General features: G+C 38.7%; 1 protein-coding gene across 4 annotated transcripts in view; it reads left to right on the forward strand.

Annotated features, from left to right (window-relative positions):
- The window catches only part of TJP1 (tight junction protein 1), an 85,262-nt gene that overhangs the window by 10,835 nt on the left and 51,144 nt on the right, over nucleotides 1-23,283 (forward strand). The window lies entirely within an intron of this gene.

Here is a 23,283-nt window from a genome sequence, read left to right on the forward strand (position 1 = left end):
TTGCTCTCTCCCTTCCCCTGTGTGAATAAAGAATGTTTAAAGTCGCCTAGAACACAGAAGTAGAAATAAATACTGTTAGCAGCACAGTGGCAAAAAGTAAACAGACAGTGGCCGCCTTTGCAGCAAAAGGGCTGTGTCAGACGGTGAAGTAAACTGTATGCTATGAGTTGCAAATGCAGATATCTGTTCCTTGAGCCATGTGGTCGGGTTGATGTGCTAGATACTGTGGTGTCCGAGGGAGAGAAGCACATGAATCAAACAGTGAGTTGAAAACATTTGACTCTATTGCAATCCTGATTAGAATGATGGTGGTGAGTAAATTTGTGTATCTTTAATCTTGTGAGGTAGGCAGACTGATGAGGGATCCACTTTTTCTTTTCCATTCCTGGAAAAACTTGGAGCGAAGTCAATGGCTGGCTGGCTTTGCTATGAATAAATTGCTTGGAATGTTTGTAGCTGGCAGTAACCGTCTCTCTCTTTGCTTATAGAAAGTACCAGTGTTAAATGGAACCCAAAGTTTAGTCTGAAACCAGATTTTGCTTGCTGTACCTTTTTTTTCACTTCCAGAACAAGACCTTTCCAGTTATTCAGTAACTTCATTTTATTCATTCAAAAATAATTTTTAGAGAAAGAGACTTTCAACAACAGAATTCTGGAACACTTGTGGAAAATCTCGAGGATGCTCATCCCTGAAAAACACTGTAAACAACGTTGGAAAACTTTTGTAAATAGCTTCATTTTCCCTCTGTCAGAAAATCAGTTGGTTAATTATCTTCCATCTTGATTCATATGTTAGTTCTTGTTTCCTGGATATACTTAAAATCTAGATGTTAGTATGTAGCAGACCAAAACATAATACCTAAAATCTGCCTTTACTGTGCTAGCCCTTAAAGCAATGTAATTATGTTGCTTCCAAGTGATAAGCCACGGCAATTTACAGATTACCGGGCTGCGCGGCAGCACCGACCTTTGGGGTCACTCCGAGCACTGCCATTACGCCGGGGCTGCTGCAGCACGACTCTGGTGTGCTGGCCTCTCACATGCTCACTAACTTGCAGAAAGCTTTGATGCAGCTGTTTTAGAAATGCTTTTCCTGACTGATAGGCACTTAGGCTACTGACTGTGAACAAAGTTGGCTCTCGTTCCCTGCTTTTAGCCCCCCTTTTTCTGTAACAACCCTTCTCCCCTGCTGACTGCACACGTAGTTCTTAGCCAGGCCCAGTTGCTGATGGTCTCCATGTACATTGTGTTCATGTTAACTCCCACTTGGAAAATAGTCGTGTGTGTGTTGATCCATGGGGTTTACTCAGAGCTGCTGCAAACAAGCAGCCTTGAAAAGTAGATGTGGTGGCTTTAAAGAGCGGATGGGTGAGGGGAGAGAGCATGTGTGTGACCGAGCAAAAGGGGGGAGGGAAAGGATTAAAAAACAATGGTCCTTTATGCCTGGTGACCAATGCAGTGGAAAAAGCTTTTTGAAATGTAGTATATATCATGTAGAAGTTTGAAGTCTCAAGTCATCTTAGATTGGTAAAAAGAAGAGGAAGAGGCTGATAAGTAAGTGTTGTCTTTTGACTATGTGATGCTTAATTGATGTTATGGTAAGTAAAATGACAGTACAGTTTTTAGTATTAGAAGTAGGAATAGAGCATGAATAGGAAGTTAAACTGACCTAATTTTCATTTAATCTCTTTACCAGTTTTTTATTTAATTATCTTAATAGCTTTTACATCAGGCAGTGCCTGACTTGCAAGAATCATAGAAGAAGAAAAATAAATCCCCCCAAAAACTTTAATTCCAGTCATGTGACTAGAATGTTAGAAGAATAAACGGGCTTTTGCTTTCCCAAGGCACTCGTAGGGAATCTGTACTCTTACTGAAATTAAGTGCTGGATATTTGCATAAAGTGGAAGTCTAATCCAAACAAGCCATTAGAATAAAAACATAGCAGCCCATTATCTATGAAGGGCTGATTTTAGCCATATACAATTTAACCTTTGACTCCAGGGAATGTGTGTGTTTTGAATGTAGTCCTTTGATGGCTTGTGTCCTGATTCAAAGTCAAGTTTGAGTTCAGTGAGTTTGGATCAATAACTTTTTTTTTGTGCTGAGAAGTGGAAAACAAAGACATAAGAATCACTTGATGCCTTATACATAGATCATGTATGAAGTTTTTTATAATCTTAAGACTTGAGCTTCTTTGGGAAGCATGGCTGTGTGGCATCACTGTCTGCTTCTGTGAATAGCCTTGTTTAAAGAGAGGGGGTGACTGCAGGTATTCCCTTGTGTTTACTGCATTTCCCATGGCTGCAAGATATTAATACCTGCAGTACTTATCTCTTGAAGTAGTAGTGCATCTCCAGGAATGAGCAGCTGGGGTGCAATTTAAAATTGCTTATGTCACCTGGCTAAATAGTATAAAGTAACAGTGCACTAACATGTAAATTTTATCTTGTAAAAGAACATCATCATATACATCATATGTATTTTCCTGCTATAGCAGGTGCGGTTAAAAGAATGGAGCATGTAGTGAATGTATAGCAGAAAACGAACAGTGTAATTCCACAGTCAGTATTGTAGTACTACCCTTAAAAAAAAAAAACAAAACTCATTGTAATGGGTAGCAGGGCAAACAGCATGTTCTTAGTATGTATTCAAATAGTTTCTTTATCTCTGTAGTTGCATTTTAACTTCCACAGAGGAAATATATTTTACGCAGCTCAGTTCAATATTTGGTAAAATCTGGATCATAATGGCATACTGTAGCAAAAAAGATAATACATCTGTTGACAATATTATGGTATCTTTTAGAGGCTTAAATTTCACAGGAATGACTCTTGAAGGTGAACCTACAAAAGCTTGGGGAAGAGACAGAAGCAATAAAGTTTTAGGTATTGTCATTGCACTTAATTTTCTTCTTTATAAATTCTTAGAGCATGCATGACAAGATATGAATATTAAATCAGTGGAGCTTTAAAAGCACTCTGTTTATAGCAAGTTTTCTTTTTCTGTTCAGTTCTGGTCTTACTCTACTGAAGGAAAAAGACTGTCTCAATACTACAGCCATCTTTGGAAGTAGTTTCCTTTCTCATATCTTTTTTATCTTTTCTGACCAACTTTTTCTCTTTCTCTCTCTTTTTTTTTTCTTTTTTTTTCTTTTTTCCTTCTTCCCCCTTACCTATTTGTTCTTCAGGTTTTTTCCAAAGCATCCTCTAGATTAAGTAGTTTCTCTCTAGCTGGTAATTTAGAAATTCTGTTTGAATTGTGTATGTCTAAATTGGCACAAAAATTAATAGTAAATATTTTGGTATAAATTGCAGTACTGTGTATTTTTAGAACAGCTTTGTCTTTCTCTGATGTAGGATCCTACATAAGGCAAAAGGTCTCTGTAGAAATACTTGCATCTTCAATCTAAAGGCACTAAACCCTAATGCATTTCCACAAAATATAATTTCATTCTTTCTTTTTGTAAGAGGAGTATATAGTTCAGTACCAGAGAAGTCTGCTTTGCTTCTGATGTTAGCCCTCTCTCCTTACTAACAGCTCGTTTGGTGTGGTTAATCTCACTTTCCCAATAACTTCTCCTTCTACCTGTTCTGCAGCTTTTATCTCCTGCAGCAGTTTTAGGCCTTTAACTTCTCTCCATTCCCATATGTCGCAACCATAGTTGTATAGTGTGTTGTTACATTTCCACTCCCTGTTAATGTTGCGTTGTGTGTAGTGCAGTTTACAGACTGTAGTTCCATAATTCTTAAGATGAATGGAAAGAGATTCTATTAATACAGATACTTTATTGCAAGCTGGATAGCGAGACCAGACTCTATAGCAGATGGGTTAAAAATCTTAACTTCTTCAAATCTGCTGTTAGTAGTCAGATGACTATTGCTGGCTAAAGCATCATTTAAAAATGCAGGCTATCTGTCTTTGCTGCTTTTAATTACAAAAGGATACTTAAAATGAGGAGTAATTACTGAACTGGAGGATGGAGAACAGAACAAGGATTATTGAGTAGAATAACTCTCCATTTGATCTGGACTGCTTTTTTGCAGAGTGATTGAATGTGTTATGACCAGAACATAATTCTGTGAATTAATTCACAGAATTTTTTTTTCTTCTCCTTTTGTAGTTCTCTGATGCTTCAATCCATGGTGTTACTGTTTGCTGTTAGTGGTAATGAACTGTTGTGATTGTCTGATGCCTGAATGTAATGATTGGTAAGCCTCTGCCCCAAATGAGTTACATTCTGAATGCATGTGAAATGGTGTAATTGGTTGGTTTATTTATTTAAGTTTGGATGTTAACCTATGTGTCTTACCTCCTATTTTAAGAATAAACTGTAGCTTATTTTGACTGTTTTTCTTTTCTTTTCGCACTGTTTCTATCTCCATGCCTTCTAAATCCATAAATAAATTAGGGTGGCTTTTGTCTGTTTTTTTTGTTTTGAGGGGAGTGATCTATTTTCTTCTAAAATTAAGTGTATGTTTGCTTCCACTCAAGAATTTCACCACTGGCCTTGGTGATACTGAACTAGGCTCTAGGAAATTTCATTTGGAGAGGCATGGTTTTAAAGTAACAACAGTTTCTATTCTGTAATGCTCAGGTATGGAAGTGGTGTGCTGGTGTGGATGCTTAGGTTAGCCTCAGATGTGATCAATCTTAGTCATATGTTACTGTGCTCTTGCTGTTGCTGTGCTGCCAGACATGCACCGTGAAGAGCACTGGGTCATTCTTTGTGCTGGCATGCTGACTAAAAAGTAAAATTCAAATGCAGTAGAACAATGTCTTTGGGATATCTTCGTAGAAAAATTCTATGTGATCAATGTTGGACCAGCTTTGGCCTGATGTCTTCGCTATAAAATGCGCGGGTTTACTACTCTGAGCTTACAAGAAATAGCAAAGATGATATAATAGCTTGTTGCAGCTTAAAGGAAGGGATTGCGAGCTGGTCCTCCTCCCTAACACCCACCCTTGTGCGAGTTGACATCTTGATATTCTAGTTCATGTCACTGATAATTAAAAAAAAATTTTTTTTATGCTGCTCTTTGCTGATGATTTTCCTGTCTGTTTACTAAGCTGAACCAGCTGATTGAGGGGGATCAGGCAAACTGTGGAGCAAGTTCAGGGAGGAGAGATGAATACCGTGCTTGGAAGTGCGGCCCCTTGCCATGCACCGCCTGGTCACTGCTACCTCTAATCTGCGTCCTGAGTGAGGGCTTGACTGAGGCTTTAGCCTATGCACGGAAGCTTTTTGGCTTTTAATTTACATCATAGCTTAGGCTCTTGGTCAGCCTGCCTGATGAAAGGGGTGAGCTCACCCCTTCCCTTCTGCTGGCTCTGGGGCTTATTAGACCATCCGGGAGCTAAATGTGTTCTGCTAAAGCAGTAGAAAACCATCCCCTTCTCTGGGATTTCTTTTGTAGGAGTTTTGTGTCATCTGAAGGATGTGTGACATAAACTCCGTATTTGAAGCAGAGTGGGTGTTTATGTATATATCCTAATTTTAACCTAATCTGTTGCAAGATGGCAGTGTTATACATGTTAATATAAATTACCTGTGTGTGAAATTAGTGGTTCCAGATTTGCTCTTTTTTTCAGTTTTGACATTTGGGTTTTTGTGGAATATAATGCTCAATTCAAATAAGGGCACAATATTTAACAGTGGTTCAGAGTGGAAAAATTGTTTGGTATTCTTTTTAACAAAGAAAGTCGTATTTCTTCTGAAGGAAATGAGCTGATCAGAAAGATTCCTGTTGTCTAAATATTTCCATGCTAGTGGGATTAAATCTAGTTTCTACAACAATTGAATTTAAAAACATAAGGCTAATATTTTTTTTGGGGGGGGGGGTTCTTTCCAGATTAGCTATTTTAAAAATACACTTAAAAGCGATTCTTAAAGAATCTTGAAATCACTCCAGAATTAGGATTCTACTTGGTGAGAAATAATAATAAAATGAGGTTTGCTTGCTATATAAAGTAGCGTTGTTATAAAAGTTGGAAAAAAAATTGCTCTATCGCAGGCTAGAACTTCGTAAAATTTACTTTGTAGTTTATGTTCTCACTTACCTGCTTTTGCTTTTATGGGAGATAAAGTAGATTGGATGCTTGTTACATAGCAAAATTAAAACTTTTTCCCTGCTGAAACTAGCCTGCAAGAGGGCAGAAAACGAGATATGGCAAAGATAGAAGTATCAAATGCTCTAAAAAAATTTTTGTAATAAAGACTCTGGTGTCATAAATATGCATAAACAGTCCATGCAGGTTTTTTTTAACGGTCAGCTAAGAAAAAGTCTGGGTATGGGAGGGAAAAGAACTTTTCTCCCAAGAAAGAGGGACTAGACTGTATAATCATGTGAATGAATGGATTTTAATATGATTATTTCCATTTTTATATTGTGTCTTGTCAGACTTTGTAGTTTTAAAGTAACAGCTTCTACTGTATCCATACTTGGCTATCACTCAATGTCCAATTCTGTACGTGAAGATGATAGAGAAGCTTTTTTCTTTTTCCTCAAGCGTCCCCTTTCTTAAGTTACTTCATCCTAATAAAGGAAATATGTCTGAGCACTCTCTGTGTGTGTCACCATTCTCTGCTTTAGGACTCCTGCTCCACGGAAATCTTGGAATTTTCTGCAGAGAGAACTATGCAAAATTGTGTTTCGGAAGCCCTTAGTATGTCTTCCACAAACCATGGCCATGATGGAATTTCCTGTGGAGTTGACTCATCAAATGGATCTGTCTGATGCAGAGAAGTCGAGCTTTTGAGGTTCCTTTATACATTTAAGGAAGATGTTCCTTCTGTTTGCTTCTGCAGTTGCCCAGTTTGTCTTCTAGTTTACTCACTGTGACACCTCTGTTAATATTTTTATAATTTGAGCCATTTTAGAGTGATAGAATATTTAACCATGAGTCTGAACTCTTTCCAGTAAAAAGCTGGCTATTTTTGCAGGTTTGTGTGGGTGATTGAGTTGCCTTTTTTCCCCCCTAAGCATCTGGTTCTTGCTGATGCGTAATGTGATAGCTTTTGGGGCAGCAGTTGAATGAACTGTAGCTGTAACCTAGGATAAACAGGTCACTGGCCAAAATTATACAGGCATTTCAGCTGTTAACCAAGAGCTTATCCAATTTCTTTTCCAGCTGGTTGGATAAACAACTCAAATGTCATTCATGCTTTTTCATTTAAAAAATGTGCTGAGTAACCTAAAAAGACATCTGCCCATTAAGCACAGATGGGAGATATTTGCCAAGAGGTGGGTTTGATGGGATAGCATGTCTGAAGAGTTATGGACAGACTGTATTTTTAGGCTTTGTTTTCAGAGGTCCTCTTCTCCTGAAATGCTCTACGTGCTTGTCATTTCTTGACCATAGCTTAGCTAGCAATCAAGTAGTATGCTTTATGAAATGATGATTACCTGGGGGGAAAGTGAGCAGCTTCTCCTGTGTCTTGTCTCTCTCTCAAGCATGTAGCCTCTCCACTTGCCTCGCTTATCAAATGTTCCTTATTTCAGTGTTTTGTTGAAGCCATGGCATCAGCTATTGCTTTATGGACATGTCTTTATATAGATTAGTTTGCGATACCTCGTTTCATGTGTCTTATCTGTGTAAAATCAGACCAATGTGCATAACTTTCTTTTGTTTGTTGTTGCCTATAAAAGGTACCTGATTGCGATAGGAAGTAATTTCCCTGATGTGTCTCTGTACTAGGTACTTAGGTGCATTGCTTCATAGGGGAAGAATTAGGCTTCTCTTGTAAATTGTCACAGGTGGTACTAATACTGTTACTGTCTAGCAAAGGGTGCTGAGGGGCCACCAGCAGTTGAACTGTAATGCTAATACCCTAAAAATGACCTGACTTTCAGTTGCCCTTGGGCCTGCCTGGGCGAAACTTGTGGTTATTACTTATCAATGCCAGTAAGCGTAGGCTTTCCTCATCAGAAATTCTTGATGAAAGCGAAAGTGAAAACTACCTGTATTTCCTGGGTTTTATTCGCGGCTTTTTTTTAATCCCTCTGTAATTTTGGTTCTTTTTGAGTGTTTACAGGGTGTGCTAACTTTCTTCTTCTTTCACTTTTCAATTTTTAAAATGCTTCTACAAAGGCATCTGAAATTCACTTAATTATGAGCATTACTTTTGGTCATGTTTGATACTTCTTTCTTGGATTGATAAAAGTGGCTTATGCTAAATGAGCTTCAGTGTTGTCACACTGTTAACTGTTGCTGGAATAGACTAATTTTTGCAAACGTTATTTAAAAAACAAAACAAACCCTGCAGAATCTAAATGGAACCAAATGCAAAGTGAACCCACTAGAAAGCAAAAAACACTTGATTCAGTGATCTGCACTGGCCTTTGTTTAGGCTGACTTCCAAGTGCCAACTTCACATACTGCAGTTGTGTGTGTTTGGTTATCATTTGCTTACATGAGAAACTCAGATTTCATCTTGGAGAAAGTGCTTACCCAATTCTGGTAACAGTAGGAAAAAGTCTTGAAAATGTAGTGTATCCTAAAAATAAAGAAAACTTAAGTAAATTTAAAATACTACTTTTCAAAATTATTTTTTTAAGCAATCCTAATGTTGAGGTCTAATGATACGAATACAATGACGTGTCCTGTGTAGGTAGGTGGGACTGTAGATTGTTCAAAATGATATTAAGCTATTCTATACCTAATATTTTGCAATAGCCTTTCTTTCAGTTTGGAAGAAGTAGTTCAAACCCTGCAACTGTATTACTAGCAGAACTCAGAGAATCAACTAATCAACAAGATACAAAAATTAAGACTTGAATTTAATAAATTTGGAGGTGAAAAAATTTAATTTTGAGCATTCTAAGTGCTTGGAAAATCATGGCCTGCAAGAAACTTGGCGCTTGTGTAATATGCATAATGTGTCCCATTGGTCTCAAAGCTTAAACATAGTAAGTGGATACATCAGTAATCTGCACTATTAATATGGTAATGTGTACGTTGGTTTTATTCTTTTGAGATTAATATGGCTTGAGAACAGTGGATCTTCGGTTGACGGTGCACTCTCAACATACACAAAAGTTGTAGAACATTTGAAAAAGACGTGGTTCTACAGCTCCTTACGGGTGATTTGAAGAGTAAAATTGGTGGTCAACAAAACAGTATCTCAGTTAAAGGTTGAAACATTTTACAGAGTAAGAGGAAAAAATAATTTAAAAAATGCATTGCTGTGTTTCTGTCATATTTAAAATAACTTTTATATAAGGAAAAATAGCAACAGTACAGTATGCGTACACAAGCTAATAGTTAGTATACGTTAATGCAAACTTAATGCGTTCATTTTTTCTGACATATTTGTTTCCTTAGAATTCACGTCCAGGCAGTTAAAATATTTCCTTCATTTATCTGCTTTGTAGTTGCAACATTAAAGCAGAGGTTGAATGGGAAAAGAGTGTTTCACTATGTTTTTCTGTATTGTCTTGTAACAGCTTAAAGTTCTTAGGTTTGCTGCATCAACTTTTCTTAGATTGCTGATCTGTCCAAGACTTGAAAAAGGACCATGTGCTGTTACCAAAATGACTTTGTGGGTCCTTGGCTTACAGATACCAGCAACTCACAGGCACATAGTTTGGGCAGCAATTGGTGAAGAACATCCAAGAGCAAGACCATGGTACAAACCAAAATGAAGTCAAGTTTTGCTCTTGGAAGAACTTGAGCTCAACCATGAGGTGAAATGAGATTGTTTTGATGTCTGTTCTCCCACCTTAAAAGGGGGTGGGGGGAGGAAGACAGGCATGAGTTGGGCAGGATTGTGGAGGTGTAATGGAGTTTTTCTTCTGCAGCACTGAGTACTTGTTGGCGGGGGGGGGGGGGGGAGCTGATTGGTGCTAATACGCAACAATGCGTGAACAAATCTTATATCAAAAGGAAAAAGAAACACAGCTAGGTCGGATTTTTGTGCACTTTTTCTTCCCTGCTTGCTTTTGAGCTTTGTCACTCTTCAGTGAATTTGGACTATGTTGTAAATTAAAGCCTTAATTTGCTCTAAAACATTGGACTTAATGAGAAAAGGGAGTAGATGGCAAAAAGGCTTAAATTTCTACATTAGTTATTTCCCTTTGTCTAACTTTCTGCTGCTTTCTTAGAAAATATTACATTCAGAATGCAAAAGTTAAGTGGAACTGCTTTCTGTAGCATAATGGAGTAAAAGGGGAATGAGGTGAAGATTGTGTAAACTTGAGTCCATTTTCAGTTTGCAAACTGGAGTGTCAGGTTGTAGCTGTGACTTGTAGGTTTTAAGGTGGAGTTGAACTGGAATACCTTTCACCAATGGCGAACAGCGCTCTCGTTTAAGGTCTTTGGATTTACAAACTACTGATGTCTTAATTTTTAAATGTGATTCCTGGTTGTTAGAAGATGTGGTTCTGGTAGAAGCACAAGGCATATTTTAAAACAGCCCCGCTCGTTTCTGCCCTGGTATTTTTCTGGCCTAGCTGGGAATGTGCATTCCAGAGGGGTGACGAATGGACACGATGCAGGTCTGGTCAAGAATGTAACCCTGCATCTTTGATATACTTTCCATCTTAATGCACAACTTGTGGGAAGAGAAATTATGATGATACATGGTTAAAGCTGCTGAGGAGACACTGGGGGAGAGGTTTGTTCCACTTAAATGTGCTTTTGGGTGTGGTTTTTTGTTCGGGCTGGTGTAAATACAAAAGTAGCTTTGTGACCAATTTTAAGGTTAACCTTTGGTTTCTGGGTTTTTTTGAACATGTGAGGCTAACATATTTTAAAGCAAGTTAAATGATGGAACTGTTTGTTTTAGTTACATTTTTTTCCTTTTTTGTTACCACCTGAAATGCTGAATTGGGGAAATGGAAGGTGAAGCTTAAGCTGCAGAAAGTCCTTGAAGCTATCTGATCTGAAAGACTGTCGACAATTTTTGGTAGAAGCTTTCTAAATTTGCATAGTAACAATTTTATTTAAAAATCAGTGTGTTCAACTAGAATGGTCAGAATACTTGAAAGTCTGTCAGATAGCTCTCAGTGAGAAGATAGTATTTTATTAATTTTTGAAAAGTGCTTTGCTTTATATGCATAAAGGCAACACACTGTTAGGAAGTTCTGATGTGGTCAACAGTTAATGCTCTTGAGCTAATGTTAGTTAATTCCTTCCTCCCTTTCCCCACTTTGATCTGGAAATAGGAAAGAAAATGTCCTAGCTGTATGTCTGTGGGGTGGGATGGGGAAAGGTGTGATAGTTATGCAAATCTGAATTCCTTGACAGTTTGGATTAAAGTTAGTGTTAAGGCTCTTGTACAGCAATTATTCTTTCATCTTGCTTTAGTAAATGTATCCATTGTGTCTCCTTTCCTAGCCTTGGAAGAGAAGGAAGCTGGGGGTGTCTCCAGACTCAGTGAGTAAGAGATGGCTGGGGTTATAATTTTTCAGCCTGGGATTCGTAGGAGTTCATAGTTATTGGACCTGGAGTAGGGGAATGCAGTCTACAGATGGGGGGGGCAGGGAGGAGGGGAACAAAACTCTCCCAGAACAGAACATGCTGCTGACAAAAGGCTGCTTAAGTTTAGTAAGTGGGATGCACATCACTTTTTAAAAATGGTACTTATTTTATTAGAGATCTGCAAATTGGAAACAGTTGTAAACTACTGGCACAGTGCAAGGCGACAGTGGGATTGCTGCCATTAGGACATCAGAGAGGAGGCATGTAATCGGGGCAGCTGTTTGTGCTGGGCTGGGTCTCAGGCGTTTATGGCCCCTTGTCTGGTCCGAGCAGCCCAGTGGAATTGGTTGTGTTGCTGCTGTTCACTCCTACCACAACTTCTCATCTTCTTAGAAAAGCTTTTCTGGCTTGTTTTTGATTTTTGTGAGTGTGTGTCCATTGCTGCTTCATGTCGTCCTAAGGGAGGGGAGAAAGTGGAAATGCTCTCCTGGTTCTTCCAGGATTGCTCGTTCTTTGGGAGCTTGTGCTTGTTATTGGCTCTGGCTTCTGAAGAGAAGGAAGCAGGTCATTTAGAAAAAGAAAGATAATAAATAGGAAGATGGAAAAACACACACACCTTTTCCATATAATATTCTTGGAAATGTTATTTTGGTAACTGCGAATCTTGTTTTGGTTTTTGAAAAAAAACACATCCCTATTTTTTCAAAACTCTAATAGTGGTGTAGCCAGGATAAAGCTTCAAAACAAAACAAAATTCTATAGCTGGCTGTGAATGAGAAATTGTGCTGCATTTCCCACCATCTGCAGGGGGGTGTATGATGCTCCTTCCAAAGTGGGCAGGATTATGGGAACAATTGACTGTGTGTGCTTGTTGCTGTATGGGTTCTGCTTCTACATTCATAGTCAATGAGTAACCCACCAGAAAAGACTCCTATATCTTTTTTGTTGGCTTCTCTTCCTGCCTGCTCCCTCTGCTTGTCCAAGAAAAACCACCAAAAAAATCCTGATCAATTCCTTGACCCAGTTCAGAGCAGCTTTGCAAATAGAGGAGACAGCCTGCCCTGAGGAGGAGAGCAGCCATAAGCTTAGGCTGTAGCTGCTCCTGAACCCTTTGTAATGGCAGACCACAGCCTGAAGGTGCTGCTTTAAGGATTATATGTATATTATGGCTTTGACAGGAAAGTTATCTTTAAGTTTGCTGGCTGCTACCCCTTGTCTCTGCAACACTGTTGAGCACCTGCTTGGTTGGTTCACACAATTGCTGAAATAACCCATCATCTTCATTCACAGGCCCCCGTCACCCCTCCTGCCCGTTATTCTGAAACTGAACTTTCACAATCACATATTTCTTCTATTCAGTAGCAGAGAGATTTTAATCAATTAGTCTTATGTAGAAACTAAGAAGGTTGCAAAGGACTGATTTAAAAACTAAGCAATAGGAACAAACTGTTTGGGAGATGAGAATTCATCTGTAGGTCTGCAGGCTGCTGGACTAGTATAATGGCTTGACAGACAAGAAAAGGGGTCTTGCTTCTCTCCTTCCATCTTCTGCACTCTATTTTCCAGAATTTAAATAATACTGGTAGTATTGACTAATATTTCTAAATAAGACTTTTTGCATTCTACGCCTGTAACTTATAAAATTACTTTGGTTTTTGAGTGTGTGTGTATGTGTATATTCAATTACATAATTGAATAATATAGCAATTATAAGGACAATTGTAGCGTGTTAACTTGGATTTCTTCTTTTTTTAAATTTTTATTCTTGGCTTTTTGCTTCAGCAGTTAGTTGATAGTTAACGTGTTAGCTTTAGGAAGTTTTTTCAGGAGGAAAATCCTGAAGTAGACTTGTGCATATAAATATCTTGGGGAAACAATTATTGCAGGAAAAAAAGTGTCATTTGGAGAGTATTCAACTGTATCTGCTTAAATAAGATACCTCTCCCCCTTCTTCAAGATTCGTGCTTTGAAACTAGGTAAACGAGTACTCTGTTCCATGATGAAATAATACAAAACTAGACTTTGACAGGACAGGGATGGTCCTTTTCATGGAGAAAGTACAGTGTTTCGTACTTCCCATACCTGCCTGATGAGAAAGACTGGGAATGTTTTCCTTCCTGATGGCTGAATAAGCCTTTCAAATGCATTAACATTAATCACCAGTGTAGCGTAGTGTTACCTTGTTCTCTCATCCAAATCACATGGCTGCCTCTGCATCTGACCCAACAGGCTATTCAAATGCTGCTCTTAAGTCTTCATTCCTTCCCTCTCATTGACTTCTGGTTTAATTTGTTTTTTTCCTTTTAACTTTCAAGCATCCCATTTTTGGGAGGAAGCTGTTGTTATACATTTCACACTTTTTTTTTAAACTGGCCTGTTTGTTACCTGACTCTCTCCTCCAAAGTCACTGACAACTTTGTAATCAAACTAAAAAGGTTACTCATTTTCAACTAGCTGTAATATTTAACACTATTCACTGTCCCCTCTTTCAACTCCTGCATTTGTGTCTTGGGCTCATCACTTTTCTCCTTTGAACATGTAAGTCCCATGTGAGCTGTTAGGGAGTGCTTTAGCAGCCATGCGACTCTTAACTGTTTGTTAAGAAGATTCAAATTTATCCAAATTTCAGTGGGGAGGAAATGCCACGGTGAGTGTGTGGCTATGCTGGGTAGGGAAGGACTCTTTGCCACAATTAGTAAGAAGTTTGGGGTTGATGAGACTTGGAGGAGATTTTGCACCTTTTAAAAATCTTACTAGACAAACTGATCTATCTTTTCATAGAGAGATTGAGGCAGAAGTTCAGAAAATCTTGGAATTCTGCAACTACAAAAATAGTTGTCAACTGTTTCTACCAGGCAAAAGGCACCATGTGTTTGTTGGAATGCTTCCATTCCAAATCTTAATTTCTGAAGAACTTGATAAATTAATGTGTCTTGTGAATGTCTTGTTTTGTTGTAGTGTGGTGTTTTTTTTTTTTTTTAGGAGAAGTCAACCTACATGTACTTCTGTATGTTTTGTTGTCAAGCTTGAAGCAGATAGCAAGCCATACTTTTTGTGTCTGTAACTTGAACTGTCATGCAAGCCTTTTGAACATGTATTTGGTCTGATTGGTATTAGAGTTTTGAATAAGATCTCAGAAAAGCATCCCTGCTTTGTCTTAATGGGATAGTGTTGCCTCTTTTTGGGGACTGCTTTCGTTTGAAAAACTTCCATGGTATAACAATCAAAAACTGATGCAGTGCAGTGCTTTGCTAACTAGACTATGGTCTTCTGGGTTAGAAACAAACTAAGGCATTCTGCTTAAATAAAGGGAGATGCTAGAGTGCTTTGATTGCTACTCAGATGTCTATTCACTTGTTAGTTTTTTTGGTGGTCATGTCATACACTTATATGGACTTTGCTATTTTTAATTAAAAAGCAACATTCAGGTACATTAGCCTAATTTAAGTTTCTGATACAAAACTAATATAATGTGATTAAGTTTTCCATGATACTGATTTTGGGCTCTTTCTCTCCCCCACCCCAGAAAAGCAAACTGGAAGAACTCCAACGAATGCTCTTAACTGAGAGATAAAACAATAGAGTTGAGCTGGGTATGAGATCAGTGAGGGAGGCTGTGCCTGTAGCTGGATGATTGGATTTGGTTTCAGGAATGTGCAAGAAATGTGACCATTATGTAGAGACAGAATAATTCAGGTCCAAAGGGAGTGCTAGAGTTCAGTTAGTCCAACGATCAGTTCCAGTATTTGACCACACTCAGTATTTTTTTTTAAATATCTAATTAGAATTTCCCATTCCAACTTGTATTTGTTGCTTTAAAGCTGTGGCCACAGTTATACACACTTACAGGCTTTACCTGTATACTCCAATACAGTATATTTTGGTTTGAGCTGAGGTGTAACAGTGTGACTGTTAATGGAGTTGTGAGATGAACTGATGGGGAACTGATAAGGTTGGAAATAGTCATATGTGATCACATTAACATATACACTAGCATAACACTTAAACCATTATAACTTGAAAGGCAGGAATATTTGGGGGATGGGAACAAGCAGCAGCAGGGCGGTATGTGCTTCTGAGGCAGTTACTTTTGCTAAAAGAAGTGCTTGCTAAGTTGCATCCCAAGATGTAAAGAATTAAAATACCAAATTAAGTCTTTTGAAGATTCTGGTTTTGAAGTGCTCATCTGAAAAATCAGCTCTGAACTAGAAGGTGATATTTATTTAAAGAGAAAATAAATGCTTTCAATTATATATAAAAACTATATTTTAATTTTGGAGTCTTTACCTCCTGATAATACTGACACTTAGATCAGCAGGATGGAGAAATGACTTCAGAAAAACAAACAAGCTAAGTGCAAGCTGTCTGTCTGTTCCTTCCTTTGGCATCCTCACTTTTGAAATACAGCTTATCATTTTGCTTTCTTTTTCTTTATACCCTTTCCCTTCTTGTGTTTTTGGTTCCATTTTGCTAGCATGCTGGCTTGGAGTCATGATCTGTGAAATGCTGCCTGCCAGCACTTTGGAGTTTGTGATCCTACATGATTTCACTGCCATCTGGAAAGCAAAGTGGAAAGAAGCAAAACAGACAAGGATCCCAAATTCTCAAGCACAGTTTTCCCACGCCTTAGAGCTCATGAAGCTCCTGGGTTTCACGTAGCTGCTGGCTGATCCTGTTACCAGGGTGTCTGAGTGGTACCCGGCTACTTCAGCGTCTGAAGGAACCTGACCCGAGAGCACCAAGATACATCTGCATTCGGGTCTTGTGTTCTGGCTTGTTTTGCTGCCTTGTTGTGGGGTTCTGAGCATCAGTCTTCTGCCATTCATGAATCATGACATTTGCTCGGCTTTGTGTCATAAACGCTTCTATAAATACACAGATATAATTGGATCTATAATCCAGTATTGAATTACTTCAATATGCAAATATCTCCCCAGTTTCTGGACTCTGGTCCTTGGTTAGGGATTTCTCATGTCTGACGACTATGAAAAGAGGGTCCACTATTTTATGTATCGTATCCATGAACAACAAAAAAATTTTGTGAGCCTGGGAGGTCAGAGAGCTGTCTGATATGTGAGGCTTGGATTTGAGAGGCCATTCTGAAAAATTGAAGCATGCTAGAACAGAACTTGGGTGTTGCATGGGATGGGTAGGATATTGAGTATGTTTATAGTTTGGAGCAAGTTGAGCTTTTACCCAGAAATCTGAGCAAAAATGTCTGACACAAACTCATCAAGAGAACTAGCATAATTTAAGGGTTTTCAGATACACAAAATATCTGTGCCTAAAAAAAAAAAAAAAAAAAAGATACAGCAAGTAATCTTAGAAATGGGTGAAACAGGAAGCAGTAGAAATTGTATTTAGTAATGTTGTATCCTATGGAGTGGCATGTGATTGTGGAAGCATAGGATGAATTGAGCAGAAAAGGGTAACAGGCTGGCTGTTGTGATAAATTTTATTCTAGTTTTTCTTGTCAAGGTTGTGGTTCGTAATACAGAAGATGGCTTCCTCCTGTTGTCCAAACAGTAGGTATATACTATTGTACTGAAGGCTTTGTACTGTTAGCTTGATCTAAATAACATTAACTTCATTTTGTTAACATACACCACTTAGAGTTCTGTACATCTCTTTCTAATTTGGATAGCACATTATCAGCTGAAGAACAGCTTTAATAATGGTGGTTTTTTTAATACCCAGATATAGCAACATTTCTCATAATACATTCAGTTGCTATTTTCTTTCTTATAACTTTTATTGTATAAGAGGCCAAATACATTTTTCTGATGTGCCTCATCTTGTGGATGGATTTATCCAAGCATTATGTGAGGCCCCAGCTGGACTCCAGCCAAAATATGTGCAGCCACTCTTACACCCCTTGCATCTAGCTGAGATACCAAGATCATTGTCAATAATCCTTAGTATCAGTTTTAGCTTAATTTGATACTTTGAGTTCTAAAAATTTCCAGGTGAAGGTAAATATAGGTAGCAGGATGTGTTTTACGTGCTATTAGCTTTCCAAGAGGTGGCTTGTTGGTTAGGTGAGTGTTTGGGAGGAGCGGAACTCTGACTAGAGGTCAGCACCTATGAAATGTATGAAATAAGCAATAATAAATATATTGAGATGCGCTGCTTTACTCTTAGGTATTTCCTATGCCTGTTTGAAGGAATAAAATTAATATTTCTGCTTCCAAAAGAGTGAGTTCCATGGATTTGCATTCACATAGAATGTGAGATTAAAGAATAGCTTCTCAGCTTCAGTGTTGGGGAGAATTTTTCCTTCTATAGATCTCAGAAAAAATGCTTTAGTGTTTTCTTCTCCATTTGACATTGCTGTGTAAAAGGTATAATCAAGGAGCATTAGGTGGGCAAAGTTTGTCTCTGCAACAGTCCCTGAACTCTTTTGTCTACCCTCTCTTGAGGGTAACTGGAGTCTTTTCTCAAAAACAGATTCATGGAAACAGCAAAGAGTGATGATGAAGTAAAGAAATAAGGGTGTGCTGCTTGCGAAGTGTTGTGTAGATAAACTGTAGCTCTGAGTGTAAACGGCAAGCTTCAGCAGCATGCAGTGTGCTGTGTTTCTCCCGTCTGCGAGTATGCTGCTCTGGGACTGGCTGCGCTGGCTCCAGTGGTTGAAACTGTAACAGCTTCCAGTATTTGAAATAGCTTAGGTATTTCTAAGGTAGTCTGTAGAGTAGATACAGGGTATTGCATATGTCATACGAAGACTGTGAGACAAAGCTCTAATCCCAGCTGATAAAATGAAGTTTGATAATAAGATTCTGTCCTCATTGCACTAATTCCTTCTAGTTAGTGCAGAAGGACCTTGCGTGGGGGCATAACCTCTTTGTTCCCGGCTTTTGGCTAGCTGAGGGAAGATTCAGTTTTCTGGGTGATTTTAGTGAATAAGTATCAGCAACCAGATATCAAACAAGCAAAAGGTCTTATAGCAATTCCAAATGCTGTAATTGTTATAATATTAACTTGCAGTTTCTGTTCCCACAAATAAAATAAAAAATGTATTTAATTCTGCATTAAACCATTAAAACTTTTGAAGTTCAACAGCATTTTGATGCTGAAGCAAACTTCCCAAATAGAATTCTGAGGCTTATTAAAACCAAAATAAAAAATGCAGCAAGGTAGATGAGGTGTGTGAATGTCTGGTAGGCCTTCTCTGTCTTTTTGTGGAGCCTAAGTATAGACTTGCCTCCTTTGGATATAGCTCCATACCAGTCCTGCTTTCTCTCCTTATTCCAAACTTCTCTAGGATCAGGGAATTATTTATCAAGATTAATATGATTTATCTGGACAGTTAGGAGCAATGCTTTTAGAAGCCAGCATTTTGTTGGGACTAAGGCTATGTGAAAGCTCCAGCCTTGCTATTGCAACCTTGGAGCAAGGACAGCATAGCTCATTGGGTTCAGTTCCTGACCTGGTCGTGCGATTTCTTGCCTTTTGCCTGCTGTGATTCTGAGGGCAGAGCCAGGACTTGTGTCCGCTGCAGACAGCTTTCCTCCCCCTTGTGCTTTGGGAATGGGGGAGCAGGAACCAATATGTCCCACGAGGTTGCAGAAGTAGTTGTTTCATTTTGTTGTCTGCCTGACAGCTGTCAGTGCTGATCTGTAAAACCAGGTTTGTAAAGGTGCTAGAAGTACTTTCTCTGCTTCCTTAGGTAGGTTAGTTTTGCTTTGGCTAGAGGAAAATCTGCCTGCTCTAAGGTTGATATTAAATACGAATTTCTTTGAAAACCTAGGAAACTAAACCAGTAAACTAAAAACCTAGTAAATGTTGAAAACCTAGTAAAACCAGTAAGTCTTCATACTGTAGAAATGTATAACAGAAGAGTTGATAATTTATCATTCATTGTTTATAGGAAATCATTGCTGAATTGTTTTAAGACATTAGGTTAAGAATATTATTTTCTTATGTGATTTAAAAACTTGTTCGGCCTCATGTAATGTGCCAAAATTCAATCATAATTGAGCAAATAATTGCTTAAAATTTAATTTGTTATTCCTGACACAGTTAATTGGTTCCTTCTGCAAATGCAGTTCAGTTCAATAAACAAGGAAGATAATCCCCAGCAAAGTCCCCTTAGACTTCCAAACAAAGGTTAGAAAGCACTTCTGTTTTTGACTGCTAGATCGTGTAAAACTTTGGCCTTGGTCTGAGCTGTCTTTCAGGTGTAAAAGTCTGAAGAAGTAAATGTTGTCTTGCAAGAACCTTTACCCCAGGAACCTTGCATTATTGTAGTTAAAAATGCTAGTTTCTGTGGCTGGGATTTGGATCTTTCCAAATGTGAACTTGAAGTGTCTTCTGAAGCCCGTGGGCAGCTCCTGTGCAGCTGCTGCTTGCAGCTTTGCTGGCTGCCCAAGAGGTGGATGGGCTGGCCTGTCTGGCAACGTGACAGCCCGGCTTCAGCTTCCCCCAGCAAGGCTCCTCCTCCCTCATAATGCTCGAAGGAAAATCTTGATGCAGAAGTACCAAGTTAATCCTTTGGGGAAAGTTGGCCGTGCGCATGTGGTGTGCGTGTGCGCATACGCACGTGCACCCAAACACACGCATGGAGAAAGAAATGGAAGGCGAGAAAGGCAACAAAAAATTGCTTGTATTCTTTCAGAGGACCCCTTTAGTCCACAACAGGAACTTTCTGGAAAGGTGGTTACTTTGAGACATTTATATCTCAGAGCACTATCAAAGATGAAGCTGAACACAATTTGGGGGAGTTCCAGAAATCTGACACTGAGCAAATTGTAAGTTGTCTTGCTTGCATATTGAGGAATTGCACCCTGCTGTATGACTATTCTTTAGAAAAAATATATATATATTTCAAGTTGCTATCTGCAGGAGTAGCTGTCAGTGTAAAGATGTATAGGATCAGCTTAAGGAAACTCCTCGCCTTATTAAAGTACAAGCACAAAATAAACTAGTTTTGATGCTGAATCTGTGATACTCTCCCTCTCGTATAGTCTTTCTATTCCTTTTATTCTTAATATCAGTAAAGAACCTCCTCCCCCAAAATGCACCCTGAAACAAACAAACCTTACAAGCCAGGTTTCCCATTTCTAGAGATTTGGGAATTGCTCAAGTCCTTACAGGATTCCTGAAGTTCAAATTCTTCATGAAACACAGCACTTAGCATGTAGTCTAAGAGCAGTGTCACAGCAGGGAGCTCAGACGACAGAGAACAGCATGAGCCAGTTCTCCCTCAGTTACTGACGTTTAGCGTGAGTGCTTCTCAGATCTTCATCAAACTTCTTGGTCTTTTGGTGAGCAAATGCAGTTTTGCTTTACAGATGAGAAAAACTAACTCATGCAGGAGTCTGTGTCAAAGCCAACAACTCAGCTCAGGCCTCCTTTGAACTTTTAGCTGTTCTTGGTTGGACTATGCGGACAGGCAGAGCGAGTGACTTGGTTTGCTGTTTAACTAATGGATATTTGATGTTTCCAAGTCTTGTGAATTTGAAGTGGTCATCATAGAAAAAACCGGGGGAGGTGATAGCAGTAGGTAAGTAGAGAAGCAAAGATAGTGTTGGGGAGAAAATGGCGAAGAGAAAACACTGGAAAAGGACAAATTGAGCTTCTACAGGAATGAAATGAAAATTAAGTGAAGCTATGGCATGAAGCTGTAACTCTATTATATGTGCATATGTATATATAAATATATTAAATCTGTGAAGTAAGTGTCATTAAGCTAATTGCTCTACCCCAACGCAATCTCTACAAGTATTAGAGATGACCTACTCAGTCTGTTAAGGGCAGAGTAAATTGAACAACTGCATGTTCTTCCTTCCTGAGTGATAAGTTGAGAAGCAAGTTATCTAGTTTGAGTCAGATGGTGGCTTTAGCTATTCTTATAGTTTAATGTATGATATGATTAAGGTCAACAATTAACTAGAATGCAGTGTCCAATATTGAAACTTGATGCTGAATTGTAAACGATTGCACTTGTCCCTCAGTCGCTCAAGCTAATGGACACTGGAATATTCAGGGTAATAGTCAGTGTGGCGAAGGCGATATAGTATCTTCTTCTGTCTTTTGAGACATTTCAAATGGAATTTTAGTGGGTTGTTTTTAATCCTTATCAGAAATATAAACTGGAGCTTTGCTTCTGTGGGGTGAATGGGGAGAAAATAAGGTGGAGATGTGGTAAGAGAGGGGGTTGGCTTGTCTGGCTGCACTAGTTAAGGTGAAGAGAGCAGCTCTGGTCAGTAGGCTGAGCTTTGAGGCAGTGAACACAGGGTCCAGTTCTAGAAAGGCTGATGAGATTACATGTAATACCAGCCACTAAAATATTTATTATTCTTTAAATTTAACTAATAAGTATTCCCACAGTTTTCAGAAATGTTATATAGGTTGTCTTCATCTTTCTTAGTAACTGTTTACCTGTTCTTTTTAATCTTATTCCTCCTGCCTGTTTATCAGTTCTCCTCCCAGATCCAGTGAGAGCAGTACGTAGCTAGTTCAACTGGGTATTATCAGTCCTTGCTATATCCAGAACCAGCTGGTGTGTTTGCATCATGCCCCTGTGTACCTGGTTTCAAAAACGAGGCGAAAGTGCTCGGAGCGGTCACGGTGTTGCTCGCCAGCCCGCTAGCTTGAGCTCTGTGCTGCAGGAACTGCCTCTGAGCTCCTGGTGGGCCTGCGCGGCATTGCCAGCGCAAACGCAGGAGGTGGGCTGGGGTAACCTTTCTGCTGATACTTGGACTAGCCTGATGTGGGTAGAAATGGGGCAGCCTGTTTGATGAAAATGTGTATTTAGTATTAAATATTTATAATACAAAGTTGTTGCAACATTTACAGTCCTCTATTACATTCCTATTGCACCTTTTTCTGAACAGGAGCCACTTAAAAAGCTTTTTTATTCCTAAGTAGAAGTTTACTTGGTTCTTTATTTGTTGAATGAAACTGTTTAGCCTGGGAAACTCCTGCCAAGTGTAAGACAGAATGAGAGCATCACAAATGGGGAGGAAAATCAGTATTCGTTAACTGTTTAGCAGACAAATGTTCTGTTTTGTTTCAAAGATGGCTTTGTGCGTGTAACTTGTTATTGTTTTTAAAATATTTCACTTATTCTTTAAAATTCTTATGTAGAAACATAATTAGTCCTAATCTAGTTTGGGGTTAGAGTTGAGTCAATTTCTAATGTGAAGAAGCACCAGGGTACTGAATTGGGGGGAGGGGGGGGAAATCCTGTTTGCATCACATGTCTCCCAATTAAGTTGCACTAGCACTTTTAGGAGAAGTGAATCCAGCAAAAGAAAATGAGCAATACTCTAACACATACTAACTGAAATTAGAGTATGAAATTTGAAAACAACTTTTGGGGACCATGAGAAGAATTCACGTTTTTTAATTATTAAAGAAATTTAAGGAATCTTAAAATCTGTTGCAAAGTCTCCAGTTATGAAACTGGACAAAGTTTGCAGTGGTATTGAATATTTTTGTTGTAGTGGCTGAGTTGCTGTAATTGTGTGTAGGTGGTGAGGGCTGGGTTGTGGGTCTTTTTATTATTTATTTAAGTCCTTTAAATTGGTTTCAGAGATGTTCCTGTTGTGATTTAGTTTTTTAGTTAGTAGATTGTTTGCTTATGAGAAGAGGACATGGAGCAAAACACAGAGTACTCCCTCTGGAAACATAGAAAATCTCCCAGTGGATCCTGCTGGTCTCTGTGAGATAGAGGTGCCTTTCGGCTTCTTTCCAACCCTCTGGCTCTTCCTTTTTTTTTTTTTTTTTTTTTTTCCTCCCATCTCCCCATCTTCCCTTTCAAAATGTTTGCTTGTTGTGGCAAATTAAGTGGTGCAAGTGTCTTTTCTTTAGAGCAGAAATGCTGGTATGTAAATATTGTCATAAAGTTGCTATTTA

The sequence above is a fragment of the Apteryx mantelli genome, chromosome 15 (genome assembly GCF_036417845.1).
Source record: "Apteryx mantelli isolate bAptMan1 chromosome 15, bAptMan1.hap1, whole genome shotgun sequence".
NCBI classification, from domain to species: domain Eukaryota; kingdom Metazoa; phylum Chordata; class Aves; order Apterygiformes; family Apterygidae; genus Apteryx; species Apteryx mantelli.